The sequence below is a fragment of the Lissotriton helveticus genome, chromosome 11, assembly GCF_964261635.1.
Source record: "Lissotriton helveticus chromosome 11, aLisHel1.1, whole genome shotgun sequence".
NCBI classification, from domain to species: domain Eukaryota; kingdom Metazoa; phylum Chordata; class Amphibia; order Caudata; family Salamandridae; genus Lissotriton; species Lissotriton helveticus.
This window is the reverse complement of record NC_136072.1, coordinates 710570869-710586039: the sequence shown is the minus strand read 5'-3', so window position 1 is coordinate 710586039 and position 15171 is coordinate 710570869. Positions and strand designations below refer to the sequence as shown.

The following is a 15171-nucleotide window of genomic DNA, read 5'->3' as shown; positions in this document are numbered from 1 at the left end:
GAAATTGTCTTAATGTTTACATTTAGTTTGAGTTTTTGCTGTTTAACTCTGTGACTTGATGAGGATTGCGTAACGAGAAGTGAACATTTCCTGAACAAACTAAATGGATTCATGCAAAAAAGCCCGATGCTGCAAGCAGGATTCAAACCTGCGCAGGGAAACCCCATTGAACTTCGAGTGCAACGCCTTAACCACTCGGCCATCGCAGCTCCATGGTTATGATGTCACTGTTGTCGTATATGAGCCATGCGCTGCTCACGTCCGGCCGATACCTAAAAATTAAAGTAACATAAGGACGGGGCAGGAACCAGCAGTGCCCTGTTGCCCTCACTTATTTCACATGCTTTCATACAATTAATAAAAATAGCAACACATATCACTCAAAGTGAGTGACAGGGCACAGATGAGCGGCAATCAATCACTGCGCATTTCTACCCTCTTTTCCTTATATTACGGCGGTGGCAACGGGCCCTTAAGTGTACTCAGAAAGAGTCCAAAAGCCTAAACAAGACACGCTTCATAAAAAAAAATGTACTCTTTTCCTGACTTGTCTAGATCAGGCAGGACAGGTCCAGACTACGAACCCTTCCGAGCCACCTGCTCTCTAAAACACTTCCTGAGTGTTGAAATTGTCTTAATGTTTACATTTAGTTTGAGTTTTTGCTGTTTAACTCTGTGACTTGATGAGGATTGCGTAACGAGAAGTGAACATTTCCTTAACAAACCAAATGGTGTTCATGCAAAATCGCACGACGCTGCAAGCAGGATTCGGACATGCGCGGAGAAACCTCATTTGATTTCAATTCCAACGCCTTAACCACTCGGCCATCGCAGCTGCGTGAGTATGATGTCACTGTTGTCGTATACGAGCCATGGTCTGTTCACATCAGGCCGAGACCTAAAAATTAAAGTAACGGAAGGACGGGGCAAGTACCAGCAGTGCCCTGTTGCCCTCACTTATTTCACATGCTTTCATACAATTAATAAAAATAGCAACACGTATCACTCAAAGTGAGTGACAGGGCACAGATGAGCAGTAATCAATCACTGCGCATTTCTACCCTCTTTTCCTTATATTACGGCGGTGGCAACGGGCCCTTAAGTGTACTCAGAAAGAGTCCAAAAGCCTAAACAAGACACGCTTCATAAAAAAAAATGTACTCTTTTCCTGACTTGTCTAGATCAGGCAGGACAGGTCCAGACTACGAACCCTTCCGAGCCACCTGCTCTCTAAAACACTTCCTGAGTGTTGAAATTGTCTTAATGTTTACATTTAGTTTGAGTTTTTGCTGTTTAACTCTGTGACTTGATGAGGATTGCGTAACGAGAAGTGAACATTTCCTTAACAAACCAAATGGTGTCATGCAAAATCGCACGACGCTGCAAGCAGGATTCGGACATGCGCGGAGAAACCTCATTTGATTTCAAGTCCAACGCCTTAACCACTTGGCCATCGCAGCTGCGTGAGGATGATGTCACTGTTGTCGTATACGAGCCATGGTCTGTTCACATCAGGCCGAGACCTAAAAATTAAAGTAACGGAAGGACGGGGCAAGTACCAGCAGTGCCCTGTCTCCCTCACTTATTTTGCATGCTTTCATACAATTAATAAAAATAGCAACACGCATCACTCAAAGTGAGTGACAGGGCACAGATGAGCAGTATTCAATCACTGCACATTTCTGCCCTCTATTCCCTATATTACGGCTCTGGAAGGGGCCCTTAAGTGCACTCAGAAAGAGTTCAAAAGCCTAAACAAGACACGCTAAATAAAAAAATTACTCTTTTCGTGACTCGTCAAGATCAGGTAGGACAGGTCCAGACTACAAACCCTTCCGAGCCACCTGCTCTCTAAAACACTTCCGGAGTGTTGAAATTGTCGTAATGTTTACATTTAGTTTGAGTTTTTGCTGTTTAATTCTGTGACTTGATGAGGATTTTGCGTAACGAGAAGTGAACATTTCCTTAACAAACCAAATGGTGTTCATGCAAACTTGCCCGATGCTGCAAGCAGGATGCGAACCTGCGCAGGGAAACCCCATTGAATTTCGAGTCCAACGCCTTAACCACTCGGCCATCACAGCTCCATGATTATGATGTCACTGTTGTCGTATATGAGCCATGCGCTGCTCACGTCAGGCCGAGACCTAAAAAATAAAGTAACAAAAGGACGGGGCAGGACCCAGCAGTGCCCTTTTGCCCTCACTTATTTCACATGCTTTCATACAATTAATAAAAATAGCAACACGTATCACTCAAAGTGAGTGACAGGGCACAGATGAGCGGTAATCAATCACTGCGCATTTCTACCCTCTTTTCCTTATATTACGGCAGTGGCAACGGGCCCTTAAGTGTACTCAGAAAGAGTCCAAAAGCCTAAACAAGACACGCTTCATAAAAAAAAATTACTCTTTTCCTGACTTGTCTAGATCAGGCAGGACAGGTCCAGACTACGAACCCTTCCGAGCCACCTGCTCTCTAAAACACTTCCTGATGTTGAAATTGTCTTAATGTTTACATTTAGTTTGAGTTTTTGCTGTTTAACTCTGTGACTTGATGAGGATTGCGTAACGAGAAGTGAACATTTCCTTAACAAACCAAATGGTGTTCATGCAAAATCGCACGACGCTGCAAGCAGGATTCGGACCAGCGTGGGGAAACCTCATTTGATTTCAAGTCCAACGCCTTAACCACTCGGCCATCGCAGCTGCGTGAGTATGATGTCACTGTTGTCGTATACGAGCCATGCGCTGCTCACATCAGGCCGAGACCTAAAAATTAAAGTAACGGAAGGACGGGGCACGTACCAGCAGTGCCCTGTCTCCCTCACTTATTTCGCATGCTTTCATACAATTAATAAAAATAGAAACACGCACCACTCAAAGTGAGTGACAGGGCACAGATGAGCAGTAATCAATCACTGCACATTTCTGCCCTCTTTTCCATATATTACGGCTCTGGAATGGGCCCTTAAGTGTACTCAGAAAGAGTCCAAAAGCCTAAACAAGACACGCTACATAAAAAATGACTCTTTTCGTGACTCGTCAAGATCAGGCAGGACAGGTCCAGACTACGAACCCTTCCGAGCCACCTGCTCTCTAAAACACTTCCTGAGTGTTGAAATTGTCTTAATGTTTACATTTAGTTTGAGTTTTTGCTGTTTAACTCTGTGACTTGATGAGGATTGAGTAACGAGAAGTGAACATTTCCTTATCAAACCAAATGGTGTTCATGCAAAATCGCCCAATGCTGCAAGCAGGATTCGAACCTGCGCAGGGAAACCCCATTGGATTTCGAGTCCAACGCCTTAACCACTCAGCCATCGCAGCTCCATGAGAATGATGTCACTGTTGTCGTATATGAGCCATTCGCTGCTCACGTCAGACCGAGACCTAAAAAATAAAGTAACCGAACGAAGGGGCAGGTACCAGCAGTGCTCTGTTGCCCTCACTTATTTCGCTTGCTTTCATACAATTAATAAAAATAGCAACACGTATCACTCAAAGTGAGTGACAGGGCACAGATGAGCAGTAATCAATCACTGCGCATTTCTACCCTCTTTTCCCTATATTACGGCGCTGGGAATGGCCACTTAAGAGTACTCAGAAAGAGTCCAAATGCCTAAACAAGACACGCTACATAAAAAAATTACTCTTTTTGTGACTCGTCAAGATCAGGCAGGACAGGTCCAGACTACGAACCCTTCCAAACCACCTGCTCTCTTAAACACTTCCTGAGTGTTGAAATTGTCTTAATGTTTACATTTAGTTTGAATTTTTGCTGTTTAACTCTGTGACTTGATGAGGATTGACTAACGAGGAGTGAAAATTTCCTTAACAAACCAAATGGTGTTCATGCAAAATCGTACGTCGCTGCAAGCATGATTCAAACCTGCTCAGGGAAACCCCATTGGATTTTGAGTCCAACGCCTTAACCACTCGGCCATCGCAGCTCCATGAGTATGATGTCACTGTTGTCGTATATGAGCCATTCGCTGCTCACGTCAGACCGAGACCTAAAAAATATAGTAACCGAAGGAAGGGGCAGGTACCTTCAGTGCTCTGTTGCCCTCACTTATTTCGCTTGCTTTCATACAATTAATAAAAATAGCAACACGTATCACTCAAAGTGAGTGACAGGGCACAGATGAGCAGTAATCAATCACTGCGCATTTCTACCCTCTTTTCCCTATATTACGGCGCTGGGACCGGGCCCGGGCCCTTAAGTGTACTCAGAAAGAGTCCAATAGCCTAAACAAGACACTCTACATAAAAAAATTACTCTTTTCGTGACTCGTCAAGATCAGGCAGGACAGGTCAAGACTATGAACCCTTCGAACCACCTGCTCTCTAAAACACTTCCTGAGTGTTCAAATTGTCTTAATGTTTACATTTAGTTTGAGTTTTTGCTGTTTAACTCTGTGACTTGATGAGGATTGCGTAACGAGAAGTGAACATTTCCTTAACAAACCAAATGGAGTTCATGCAAAATCACCTGATGCTGCAAGCAGGATTCAAACCTGCGCAGGGAAACCTCATTGAATTTCGAGTCCAACGCCTTAACCACTCGGCCATCGCAGCTCCATGAGTAGGCTATCACTGTTGTCGTATATGAGCCATGCGCTGCTCACGTCAGGCCGAGACCTAAAAAATAAAGTAACAAAAGGACGGGGCAGGAACCAGCAGTGCCCTGTTGCCCTCACTTATTTCACATGCTTTCATACAATTAATAAAAATAGCAACACGTATCACTCAAAGTGAGTGACAGGGCACAGATGAGCAGTAATCAATCACTGCGCATTTCTACCCTCTTTTCCCTATATTACGGCGCTGGGACCAGTCCCTTAAGTGTACTCAGAAAGAGTCCAAAAGCTTAAACAAGACACTCTACATAAAAAAATTACTCTTTTCGTGACTCGTCAAGATCAGGCAGGACAGGTACAGACTATGAACCCTTCGAACCACCTGCTCTCTAAAACACTTCCTGAGTGTTGAAATTGTCTTAATGTTTACATTTAGTTTGAGTTTTTGCTGTTTAACTCTGTGACTTGATGAGGATTGCGTAACGAGAAGTGAACATTTCCTGAACAAACTAAATGGATTCATGCAAAATCGCCCGATGCTGCAAGCAGGATTCAAACCTGCGCAGGGAAACCCCATTGAACTTCGAGTGCAACGCCTTAACCACTCGGCCATCGCAGCTCCATGATTATGATGTCACTGTTGTCGTATATGAGCCATGCGCTGCTCACGTCCGGCCGATACCTAAAAAATAAAGTAACATAAGGACGGGGCAGGAACCAGCAGTGCCCTGTTGCCCTCACTTATTTCACATGCGTTCATACAATTAATACAAATAGCAACACGTATCACTCAAAGTGAGTGACAGGGCACAGATGAGCAGTAATCAATCACTGCGCATTTCTACCCTCTTTTCCCTATATTACGGCGCTGGGAATGGGCACTTAAGAGTACTCAGAAAGAGTCCAAATGCCTAAACAAGACACGCTACATAAAAAAATTACTCTTTTTGTGACTCGTCAAGATCAGGCAGGACAGGTCCAGACTACGAACCCTTCCAAACCACCTGCTCTCTTAAACACTTCCTGAGTGTTGAAATTGTCTTAATGTTTACATTTAGTTTGAATTTTTGCTGTTTAACTCTGTGACTTGATGAGGATTGACTAACGAGGAGTGAAAATTTCCTTAACAAACCAAATGGTGTTCATGCAAAATCGTACATCGCTGCAAGCAGGATTCAAACCTGCGCAGGGAAACCCCATTGGATTTTGAGTCCAACGCCTTAACCACTCGGCCATCGCAGCTCCATGAGTATGATGTCACTGTTGTCGTATATGAGCCATTCGCTGCTCACGTCAAACCGAGACCTAAAAAATAAAGTAACCGAAGGAAGGGGTAGGTACCTTCAGTGCTCTGTTGCCCTCACTTATTTCGCTTGCTTTCATACAATTAATAAAAATAGCAACACGTATCACTCAAAGTGAGTGACAGGGCACAGATGAGCAGTAATCAATCACTGCGCATTTCTACCCTCTTTTCCCTATATTACGGCGCTGGGACCGGGCCCTTAAGTGTACTCAGAAAGAGTCCAATAGCCTAAACAAGACACTCTACATAAAAAAAATTACTCTTTTCGTGACTCGTCAAGATCAGGCAGGACAGATTAAGACTATGAATGCTTCGAACCACCTGCTCTCTAAAACACTTCCTGAGTGTTGAAATTGTCTTAATGTTTACATTTAGTTTGAGTTTTTGCTGTTTAACTCTGTGACTTGATGAGGATTGCGTAACGAGAAGTGAACATTTCCTTAACAAACCAAATGGAGTTCATGCAAAATCACCCGATGCTGCAAGCAGGATTCAAACCTGCGCAGGGAAACCCCATTGAATTTCGAGTCCAACGCCTTAACCACTCGGCCATCGCAGCTCCATGAGTAGGCTATCACTGTTGTCGTATATGAGCCATGCGCTGCTCACGTCAGGCCGAGACCTAAAAAATAAAGTAACAAAAGGACGGGGCAGGAACCAGCAGTGCCCTGTTGCCCTCACTTCTTTCACATGCTTTCATACAATTAATAAAAATAGCAACACGTATCACTCAAAGTGAGTGACAGGGCACAGATGAGCAGTAATCAATCACTGCGCATTTCTACCCTCTTTTCCCTATATTACGGCGCTGGGACCAGTCCCTTAAGTGTACTCAGAAAGAGTCCAAAAGCTTAAACAAGACACTCTACATAAAAAAATTACTCTTTTCGTGACTCGTCAAGATCAGGCAGGACAGGTACAGACTATGAACCCTTCGAACCACCTGCTCTCTAAAACACTTCCTGAGTGTTGAAATTGTCTTAATGTTTACATTTAGTTTGAGTTTTTGCTGTTTAACTCTGTGACTTGATGAGGATTGCGTAACGAGAAGTGAACATTTCCTGAACAAACTAAATGGATTCATGCAAAATCGCCCGATGCTGCAAGCAGGATTCGAACCTGCGCAGGGAAACCCCATTGAACTTCGAGTGCAACGCCTTAACCACTCGGCCATCGCAGCTCCATGATTATGATGTCACTGTTGTCGTATATGAGCCATGCGCTGCTCACGTCCGGCCGATACCTAAAAAATAAAGTAACATAAGGACGGGGCAGGAACCAGCAGTGCCCTGTTGCCCTCACTTATTTCACATGCGTTCATACAATTAATACAAATAGCAACACGTATCACTCAAAGTGAGTGACAGGGCACAGATGAGCGGCAATCAATCACTGCGCATTTCTACCCTCTTTTCCTTATATTACGGCGGTGGCAACGGGCCCTTAAGTGTACTCAGAAAGAGTCCAAAAGCCTAAACAAGACACGCTTCATAAAAAAAAATGTACTCTTTTCCTGACTTGTCTAGATCAGGCAGGACAGGTCCAGACTACGAACCCTTCCGAGCCACCTGCTCTCTAAAACACTTCCTGAGTGTTGAAATTGTCTTAATGTTTACATTTAGTTTGAGTTTTTGCTGTTTAACTCTGTGACTTGATGAGGATTGCGTAACGAGAAGTGAACATTTCCTTAACAAACCAAATGGTGTTCATGCAAAATCGCACGACGCTGCAAGCAGGATTCGGACATGCGCGGAGAAACCTCATTTGATTTCAAGTCCAACGCCTTAACCACTCGGCCATCGCAGCTGCGTGAGTATGATGTCACTGTTGTCGTATACGAGCCATGGTCTGTTCACATCAGGCCGAGACCTAAAAATTAAAGTAACGGAAGGACGGGGCAAGTACCAGCAGTGCCCTGTCTCCCTCACTTATTTTGCATGCTTTCATACAATTAATAAAAATAGCAACACGTATCACTCAAAGTGAGTGACAGGGCACAGATGAGCAGTAATCAATCACTGCGCATTTCTACCCTCTTTTCCTTATATTACGGCGGTGGCAACGGGCCCTTAAGTGTACTCAGAAAGAGTCCAAAAGCCTAAACAAGACACGCTTCATAAAAAAAAATGTACTCTTTTCCTGACTTGTCTAGATCAGGCAGGACAGGTCCAGACTACGAACCCTTCCGAGCCACCTGGCTCTCTAAAACACTTCCTGAGTGTTGAAATTGTCTTAATGTTTACATTTAGTTTGAGTTTTTGCTGTTTAACTCTGTGACTTGATGAGGATTGCGTAACGAGAAGTGAACATTTCCTTAACAAACCAAATGGTGTTCATGCAAAATCGCACGACGCTGCAAGCAGGATTCGGACATGCGCGGAGAAACCTCATTTGATTTCAAGTCCAACGCCTTAACCACTTGGCCATCGCAGCTGCGTGAGGATGATGTCACTGTTGTCGTATACGAGCCAGGGTCTGTTCACATCAGGCCGAGACCTAAAAATTTAAGTAACGGAAGGACGGGGCAAGTACCAGCAGTGCCCTGTCTCCCTCACTTATTTTGCATGCTTTCATACAATTAATAAAAATAGCAACACGCATCACTCAAAGTGAGTGACAGGGCACAGATGAGCAGTATTCAATCACTGCACATTTCTGCCCTCTATTCCCTATATTACGGCTCTGGAAGGGGCCCTTAAGTGTACTCAGAAAGAGTTCAAAAGCCTAAACAAGACACGCTAAATAAAAAAATTACTCTTTTCGTGACTCGTCAAGATCAGGCAGGACAGGTCCAGACTACAAACCCTTCCGAGCCACCTGCTCTCTAAAACACTTCCGGAGTGTTGAAATTGTCGTAATGTTTACATTTAGTTTGAGTTTTTGCTGTTTAATTCTGTGACTTGATGAGGATTTTGCGTAACGAGAAATGAACATTTCCTTAACAAACCAAATGGTGTTCATGCAAAATCGCCCGATGCTGCAAGCAGGATGCGAACCTGCGCAGGGAAACCCCATTGAATTTCGAGTCCAACGCCTTAACCACTCGGCCATCACAGCTCCATGATTATGATGTCACTGTTGTCGTATATGAGCCATGCGCTGCTCACGTCAGGCCGAGACCTAAAAAATAAAGTAACAAAAGGACGGGGCAGGACCCAGCAGTGCCCTGTTGCCCTCACTTATTTCACATGCTTTCATACAATTAATAAAAATAGCAACACGTATCACTCAAAGTGAGTGACAGGGCACAGATGAGCGGTAATCAATCACTGCGCATTTCTACCCTCTTTTCCTTATATTACGGCAGTGGCAACGGGCCCTTAAGTGTACTCAGAAAGAGTCCAAAAGCCTAAACAAGACACGCTTCATAAAAAAAAATTACTCTTTTCCTGACTTGTCTAGATCAGGCAGGACAGGTCCAGACTACGAACCCTTCCGAGCCACCTGCTCTCTAAAACACTTCCTGATGTTGAAATTGTCTTAATGTTTACATTTAGTTTGAGTTTTTGCTGTTTAACTCTGTGACTTGATGAGGATTGCGTAACGAGAAGTGAACATTTCCTTAACAAACCAAATGGTGTTCATGCAAAATCGCACGACGCTGCAAGCAGGATTCGGACCAGCGCGGGGAAACCTCATTTGATTTCAAGTCCAACGCCTTAACCACTCGGCCATCGCAGCTGCGTGAGTATGATGTCACTGTTGTCGTATACGAGCCATGCGCTGCTCACATCAGGCCGAGACCTAAAAATTAAAGTAACGGAAGGACGGGGCACGTACCAGCAGTGCCCTGTCTCCCTCACTTATTTCGCATGCTTTCATACAATTAATAAAAATAGAAACACGCACCACTCAAAGTGAGTGACAGGGCACAGATGAGCAGTAATCAATCACTGCACATTTCTGCCCTCTTTTCCCTATATTACGGCTCTGGAATGGGCCCTTAAGTGTACTCAGAAAGAGTCCAAAAGCCTAAACAAGACACGCTACATAAAAAATGACTCTTTTCGTGACTCGTCAAGATCAGGCAGGACAGGTCCAGACTACGAACCCTTCCGAGCCACCTGCTCTCTAAAACACTTCCTGAGTGTTGAAATTGTCTTAATGTTTACATTTAGTTTGAGTTTTTGCTGTTTAACTCTGTGACTTGATGAGGATTGCGTAACGAGAAGTGAACATTTCCTTATCAAACCAAATGGTGTTCATGCAAAATCGCTCGATGCTGCAAGCAGGATTCAAACCTGCGCAGGGAAACCCCATTGGATTTCGAGTCCAACGCCTTAACCACTCAGCCATCGCAGCTCCATGAGAATGATGTCACTGTTGTCGTATATGAGCCATTCGCTGCTCACGTCAGACCGAGACCTAAAAAATAAAGTAACCGAACGAAGGGGCAGGTACCAGCAGTGCTCTGTTGCCCTCACTTATTTTGCTTGCTTTCATACAATTAATAAAAATAGCAACACGTATCACTCAAAGTGAGTGACAGGGCACAGATGAGCAGTAATCAATCACTGCGCATTTCTACCCTCTTTTCCCTATATTACGGCGCTGGGAATGGGCACTTAAGAGTACTCAGAAAGAGTCCAAATGCCTAAACAAGACACGCTACATAAAAAAATTACTCTTTTTGTGACTCGTCAAGATCAGGCAGGACAGGTCCAGACTACGAACCCTTCCAAACCACCTGCTCTCTTAAACACTTCCTGAGTGTTGAAATTGTCTTAATGTTTACATTTAGTTTGAATTTTTGCTGTTTAACTCTGTGACTTGATGAGGATTGACTAACGAGGAGTGAAAATTTCCTTAACAAACCAAATGGTGTTCATGCAAAATCGTACGTCGCTGCAAGCATGATTCAAACCTGCTCAGGGAAACCCCATTGGATTTTGAGTCCAACGCCTTAACCACTCGGCCATCGCAGCTCCATGAGTATGATGTCACTGTTGTCGTATATGAGCCATTCGCTGCTCACGTCAGACCGAGACCTAAAAAATATAGTAACCGAAGGAAGGGGCAGGTACCTTCAGTGCTCTGTTGCCCTCACTTATTTCGCTTGCTTTCATACAATTAATAAAAATAGCAACACGTATCACTCAAAGTGAGTGACAGGGCACAGATGAGCAGTAATCAATCACTGCGCATTTCTACCCTCTTTTCCCTATATTACGGCGCTGGGACCGGGCCCGGGCCCTTAAGTGTACTCAGAAAGAGTCCAATAGCCTAAACAAGACACTCTACATAAAAAAATTACTCTTTTCGTGACTCGTCAAGATCAGGCAGGACAGGTCAAGACTATGAACCCTTCGAACCACCTGCTCTCTAAAACACTTCCTGAGTGTTCAAATTGTCTTAATGTTTACATTTAGTTTGAGTTTTTGCTGTTTAACTCTGTGACTTGATGAGGATTGCGTAACGAGAAGTGAACATTTCCTTAACAAACCAAATGGAGTTCATGCAAAATCACCTGATGCTGCAAGCAGGATTCAAACCTGCGCAGGGAAACCTCATTGAATTTCGAGTCCAACGCCTTAACCACTCGGCCATCGCAGCTCCATGAGTAGGCTATCACTGTTGTCGTATATGAGCCATGCGCTGCTCACGTCAGGCCGAGACCTAAAAAATAAAGTAACAAAAGGACGGGGCAGGAACCAGCAGTGCCCTGTTGCCCTCACTTATTTCACATGCTTTCATACAATTAATAAAAATAGCAACACGTATCACTCAAAGTGAGTGACAGGGCACAGATGAGCAGTAATCAATCACTGCGCATTTCTACCCTCTTTTCCCTATATTACGGCGCTGGGACCAGTCCCTTAAGTGTACTCAGAAAGAGTCCAAAAGCTTAAACAAGACACTCTACATAAAAAAATTACTCTTTTCGTGACTCGTCAAGATCAGGCAGGACAGGTACAGACTATGAACCCTTCGAACCACCTGCTCTCTAAAACACTTCCTGAGTGTTGAAATTGTCTTAATGTTTACATTTAGTTTGAGTTTTTGCTGTTTAACTCTGTGACTTGATGAGGATTGCGTAACGAGAAGTGAACATTTCCTGAACAAACTAAATGGATTCATGCAAAATCGCCCGATGCTGCAAGCAGGATTCAAACCTGCGCAGGGAAACCCCATTGAACTTCGAGTGCAACGCCTTAACCACTCGGCCATCGCAGCTCCATGATTATGATGTCACTGTTGTCGTATATGAGCCATGCGCTGCTCACGTCCGGCCGATACCTAAAAAATAAAGTAACATAAGGACGGGGCAGGAACCAGCAGTGCCCTGTTGCCCTCACTTATTTCACATGCTTTCATACAATTAATAAAAATAGCAACACGTATCACTCAAAGTGAGTGACAGGGCACAGATGAGCAGTAATCAATCACTGCGCATTTCTACCCTCTTTTCCCTATATTACGGCGCTGGGAATGGGCACTTAAGAGTACTCAGAAAGAGTCCAAATGCCTAAACAAGACACGCTACATAAAAAAATTACTCTTTTTGTGACTCGTCAAGATCAGGCAGGACAGGTCCAGACTACGAACCCTTCCAAACCACCTGCTCTCTTAAACACTTCCTGAGTGTTGAAATTGTCTTAATGTTTACATTTAGTTTGAATTTTTGCTGTTTAACTCTGTGACTTGATGAGGATTGACTAACGAGGAGTGAAAATTTCCTTAACAAACCAAATGGTGTTCATGCAAAATCGTACGTCGCTGCAAGCAGGATTCAAACCTGCGCAGGGAAACCCCATTGGATTTCGAGTCCAACGCCTTAACCACTCGGCCATCGCAGCTCCATGAGTATGATGTCACTGTTGTCGTATATGAGCCATTCGCTGCTCACGTCAAACCGAGACCTAAAAAATAAAGTAACCGAAGGAAGGGGTAGGTACCTTCAGTGCTCTGTTGCCCTCACTTATTTCGCTTGCTTTCATACAATTAATAAAAATAGCAACACGTATCACTCAAAGTGAGTGACAGGGCACAGATGAGCAGTAATCAATCACTGCGCATTTCTACCCTCTTTTCCCTATATTACGGCGCTGGGACCGGGCCCTTAAGTGTACTCAGAAAGAGTCCAATAGCCTAAACAAGACACTCTACATAAAAAAAATTACTCTTTTCGTGACTCGTCAAGATCAGGCAGGACAGATTAAGACTATGAATGCTTCGAACCACCTGCTCTCTAAAACACTTCCTGAGTGTTGAAATTGTCTTAATGTTTACATTTAGTTTGAGTTTTTGCTGTTTAACTCTGTGACTTGATGAGGATTGCGTAACGAGAAGTGAACATTTCCTTAACAAACCAAATGGAGTTCATGCAAAATCACCCGATGCTGCAAGCAGGATTCAAACCTGCGCAGGGAAACCCCATTGAATTTCGAGTCCAACACCTTAACCACTCGGCCATCGCAGCTCCATGAGTAGGCTATCACTGTTGTCGTATATGAGCCATGCGCTGCTCACGTCAGGCCGAGACCTAAAAAATAAAGTAACAAAAGGACGGGGCAGGAACCAGCAGTGCCCTGTTGCCCTCACTTCTTTCACATGCTTTCATACAATTAATAAAAATAGCAACACGTATCACTCAAAGTGAGTGACAGGGCACAGATGAGCAGTAATCAATCACTGCGCATTTCTACCCTCTTTTCCCTATATTACGGCGCTGGGACCAGTCCCTTAAGTGTACTCAGAAAGAGTCCAAAAGCTTAAACAAGACACTCTACATAAAAAAATTACTCTTTTCGTGACTCGTCAAGATCAGGCAGGACAGGTACAGACTATGAACCCTTCGAACCACCTGCTCTCTAAAACACTTCCTGAGTGTTGAAATTGTCTTAATGTTTACATTTAGTTTGAGTTTTTGCTGTTTAACTCTGTGACTTGATGAGGATTGCGTAACGAGAAGTGAACATTTCCTGAACAAACTAAATGGATTCATGCAAAATCGCCCGATGCTGCAAGCAGGATTCGAACCTGCGCAGGGAAACCCCATTGAACTTCAAGTGCAACGCCTTAACCACTCGGCCATCGCAGCTCCATGATTATGATGTCACTGTTGTCGTATATGAGCCATGCGCTGCTCACGTCCGGCCGATACCTAAAAAATAAAGTAACATAAGGACGGGGCAGGAACCAGCAGTGCCCTGTTGCCCTCACTTATTTCACATGCGTTCATACAATTAATACAAATAGCAACACGTATCACTCAAAGTGAGTGACAGGGCACAGATGAGCGGCAATCAATCACTGCGCATTTCTACCCTCTTTTCCTTATATTACGGCGGTGGCAACGGGCCCTTAAGTGTACTCAGAAAGAGTCCAAAAGCCTAAACAAGACACGCTTCATAAAAAAAAATGTACTCTTTTCCTGACTTGTCTAGATCAGGCAGGACAGGTCCAGACTACGAACCCTTCCGAGCCACCTGCTCTCTAAAACACTTCCTGAGTGTTGAAATTGTCTTAATGTTTACATTTAGTTTGAGTTTTTGCTGTTTAACTCTGTGACTTGATGAGGATTGCGTAACGAGAAGTGAACATTTCCTTAACAAACCAAATGGTGTTCATGCAAAATCGCACGACGCTGCAAGCAGGATTCGGACATGCGCGGAGAAACCTCATTTGATTTCAAGTCCAACGCCTTAACCACTCGGCCATCGCAGCTGCGTGAGTATGATGTCACTGTTGTCGTATACGAGCCATGGTCTGTTCACATCAGGCCGAGACCTAAAAATTAAAGTAACGGAAGGACGGGGCAAGTACCAGCAGTGCCCTGTCTCCCTCACTTATTTTGCATGCTTTCATACAATTAATAAAAATAGCAACACGTATCACTCAAAGTGAGTGACAGGGCACAGATGAGCAGTAATCAATCACTGCGCATTTCTACCCTCTTTTCCTTATATTACGGCGGTGGCAACGGGCCCTTAAGTGTACTCAGAAAGAGTCCAAAAGCCTAAACAAGACACGCTTCATAAAAAAAAATGTACTCTTTTCCTGACTTGTCTAGATCAGGCAGGACAGGTCCAGACTACGAACCCTTCCGAGCCACCTGGCTCTCTAAAACACTTCCTGAGTGTTGAAATTGTCTTAATGTTTACATTTAGTTTGAGTTTTTGCTGTTTAACTCTGTGACTTGATGAGGATTGCGTAACGAGAAGTGAACATTTCCTTAACAAACCAAATGGTGTTCATGCAAAATCGCACGACGCTGCAAGCAGGATTCGGACATGCGCGGAGAAACCTCATTTGATTTCAAGTCCAACGCCTTAACCACTTG

The 15171-nt window shown here is 44.0% G+C and overlaps 21 non-coding genes across 21 annotated transcripts; all 21 read right to left on the bottom strand.

Annotated features, from left to right (window-relative positions):
* Positions 1 to 127: 127 nt before the first annotated feature.
* On the bottom strand, positions 128 to 209 carry TRNAS-CGA (transfer RNA serine (anticodon CGA)). Its single transcript has one exon. It is a non-coding gene; the product is annotated as a tRNA-Ser (tRNA).
* Positions 210 to 2002: 1793 nt separating this feature from the next.
* On the bottom strand, positions 2003 to 2084 carry TRNAS-CGA (transfer RNA serine (anticodon CGA)). Its single transcript has one exon. It is a non-coding gene; the product is annotated as a tRNA-Ser (tRNA).
* Positions 2085 to 2626: 542 nt separating this feature from the next.
* Positions 2627 to 2708, bottom strand: TRNAS-UGA (transfer RNA serine (anticodon UGA)). The gene has a single exon. It is a non-coding gene; the product is annotated as a tRNA-Ser (tRNA).
* A 539-nt stretch (positions 2709 to 3247) lies between these two features.
* TRNAS-CGA (transfer RNA serine (anticodon CGA)) lies at positions 3248 to 3329 on the bottom strand. Its single transcript has one exon. It is a non-coding gene; the product is annotated as a tRNA-Ser (tRNA).
* A 541-nt stretch (positions 3330 to 3870) lies between these two features.
* TRNAL-CAA (transfer RNA leucine (anticodon CAA)) lies at positions 3871 to 3952 on the bottom strand. Its single transcript has one exon. It is a non-coding gene; the product is annotated as a tRNA-Leu (tRNA).
* A 546-nt stretch (positions 3953 to 4498) lies between these two features.
* Positions 4499 to 4580, bottom strand: TRNAS-CGA (transfer RNA serine (anticodon CGA)). The gene has a single exon. It is a non-coding gene; the product is annotated as a tRNA-Ser (tRNA).
* A 539-nt stretch (positions 4581 to 5119) lies between these two features.
* TRNAS-CGA (transfer RNA serine (anticodon CGA)) lies at positions 5120 to 5201 on the bottom strand. The gene has a single exon. It is a non-coding gene; the product is annotated as a tRNA-Ser (tRNA).
* A 541-nt stretch (positions 5202 to 5742) lies between these two features.
* On the bottom strand, positions 5743 to 5824 carry TRNAL-CAA (transfer RNA leucine (anticodon CAA)). The gene has a single exon. It is a non-coding gene; the product is annotated as a tRNA-Leu (tRNA).
* Positions 5825 to 6365: 541 nt separating this feature from the next.
* TRNAS-CGA (transfer RNA serine (anticodon CGA)) lies at positions 6366 to 6447 on the bottom strand. The gene has a single exon. It is a non-coding gene; the product is annotated as a tRNA-Ser (tRNA).
* Positions 6448 to 6986: 539 nt separating this feature from the next.
* On the bottom strand, positions 6987 to 7068 carry TRNAS-CGA (transfer RNA serine (anticodon CGA)). Its single transcript has one exon. It is a non-coding gene; the product is annotated as a tRNA-Ser (tRNA).
* Positions 7069 to 7612: 544 nt separating this feature from the next.
* Positions 7613 to 7694, bottom strand: TRNAS-UGA (transfer RNA serine (anticodon UGA)). Its single transcript has one exon. It is a non-coding gene; the product is annotated as a tRNA-Ser (tRNA).
* Positions 7695 to 8863: 1169 nt separating this feature from the next.
* TRNAS-CGA (transfer RNA serine (anticodon CGA)) lies at positions 8864 to 8945 on the bottom strand. Its single transcript has one exon. It is a non-coding gene; the product is annotated as a tRNA-Ser (tRNA).
* Positions 8946 to 9487: 542 nt separating this feature from the next.
* Positions 9488 to 9569, bottom strand: TRNAS-UGA (transfer RNA serine (anticodon UGA)). The gene has a single exon. It is a non-coding gene; the product is annotated as a tRNA-Ser (tRNA).
* A 539-nt stretch (positions 9570 to 10108) lies between these two features.
* Positions 10109 to 10190, bottom strand: TRNAS-CGA (transfer RNA serine (anticodon CGA)). The gene has a single exon. It is a non-coding gene; the product is annotated as a tRNA-Ser (tRNA).
* Positions 10191 to 10731: 541 nt separating this feature from the next.
* TRNAL-CAA (transfer RNA leucine (anticodon CAA)) lies at positions 10732 to 10813 on the bottom strand. The gene has a single exon. It is a non-coding gene; the product is annotated as a tRNA-Leu (tRNA).
* Positions 10814 to 11359: 546 nt separating this feature from the next.
* On the bottom strand, positions 11360 to 11441 carry TRNAS-CGA (transfer RNA serine (anticodon CGA)). Its single transcript has one exon. It is a non-coding gene; the product is annotated as a tRNA-Ser (tRNA).
* Positions 11442 to 11980: 539 nt separating this feature from the next.
* On the bottom strand, positions 11981 to 12062 carry TRNAS-CGA (transfer RNA serine (anticodon CGA)). Its single transcript has one exon. It is a non-coding gene; the product is annotated as a tRNA-Ser (tRNA).
* A 541-nt stretch (positions 12063 to 12603) lies between these two features.
* TRNAS-CGA (transfer RNA serine (anticodon CGA)) lies at positions 12604 to 12685 on the bottom strand. Its single transcript has one exon. It is a non-coding gene; the product is annotated as a tRNA-Ser (tRNA).
* Positions 12686 to 13226: 541 nt separating this feature from the next.
* On the bottom strand, positions 13227 to 13308 carry TRNAS-CGA (transfer RNA serine (anticodon CGA)). Its single transcript has one exon. It is a non-coding gene; the product is annotated as a tRNA-Ser (tRNA).
* Positions 13309 to 13847: 539 nt separating this feature from the next.
* TRNAS-UGA (transfer RNA serine (anticodon UGA)) lies at positions 13848 to 13929 on the bottom strand. Its single transcript has one exon. It is a non-coding gene; the product is annotated as a tRNA-Ser (tRNA).
* Positions 13930 to 14473: 544 nt separating this feature from the next.
* Positions 14474 to 14555, bottom strand: TRNAS-UGA (transfer RNA serine (anticodon UGA)). The gene has a single exon. It is a non-coding gene; the product is annotated as a tRNA-Ser (tRNA).
* Between the last annotated feature and the right edge of the window lie 616 nt (positions 14556 to 15171).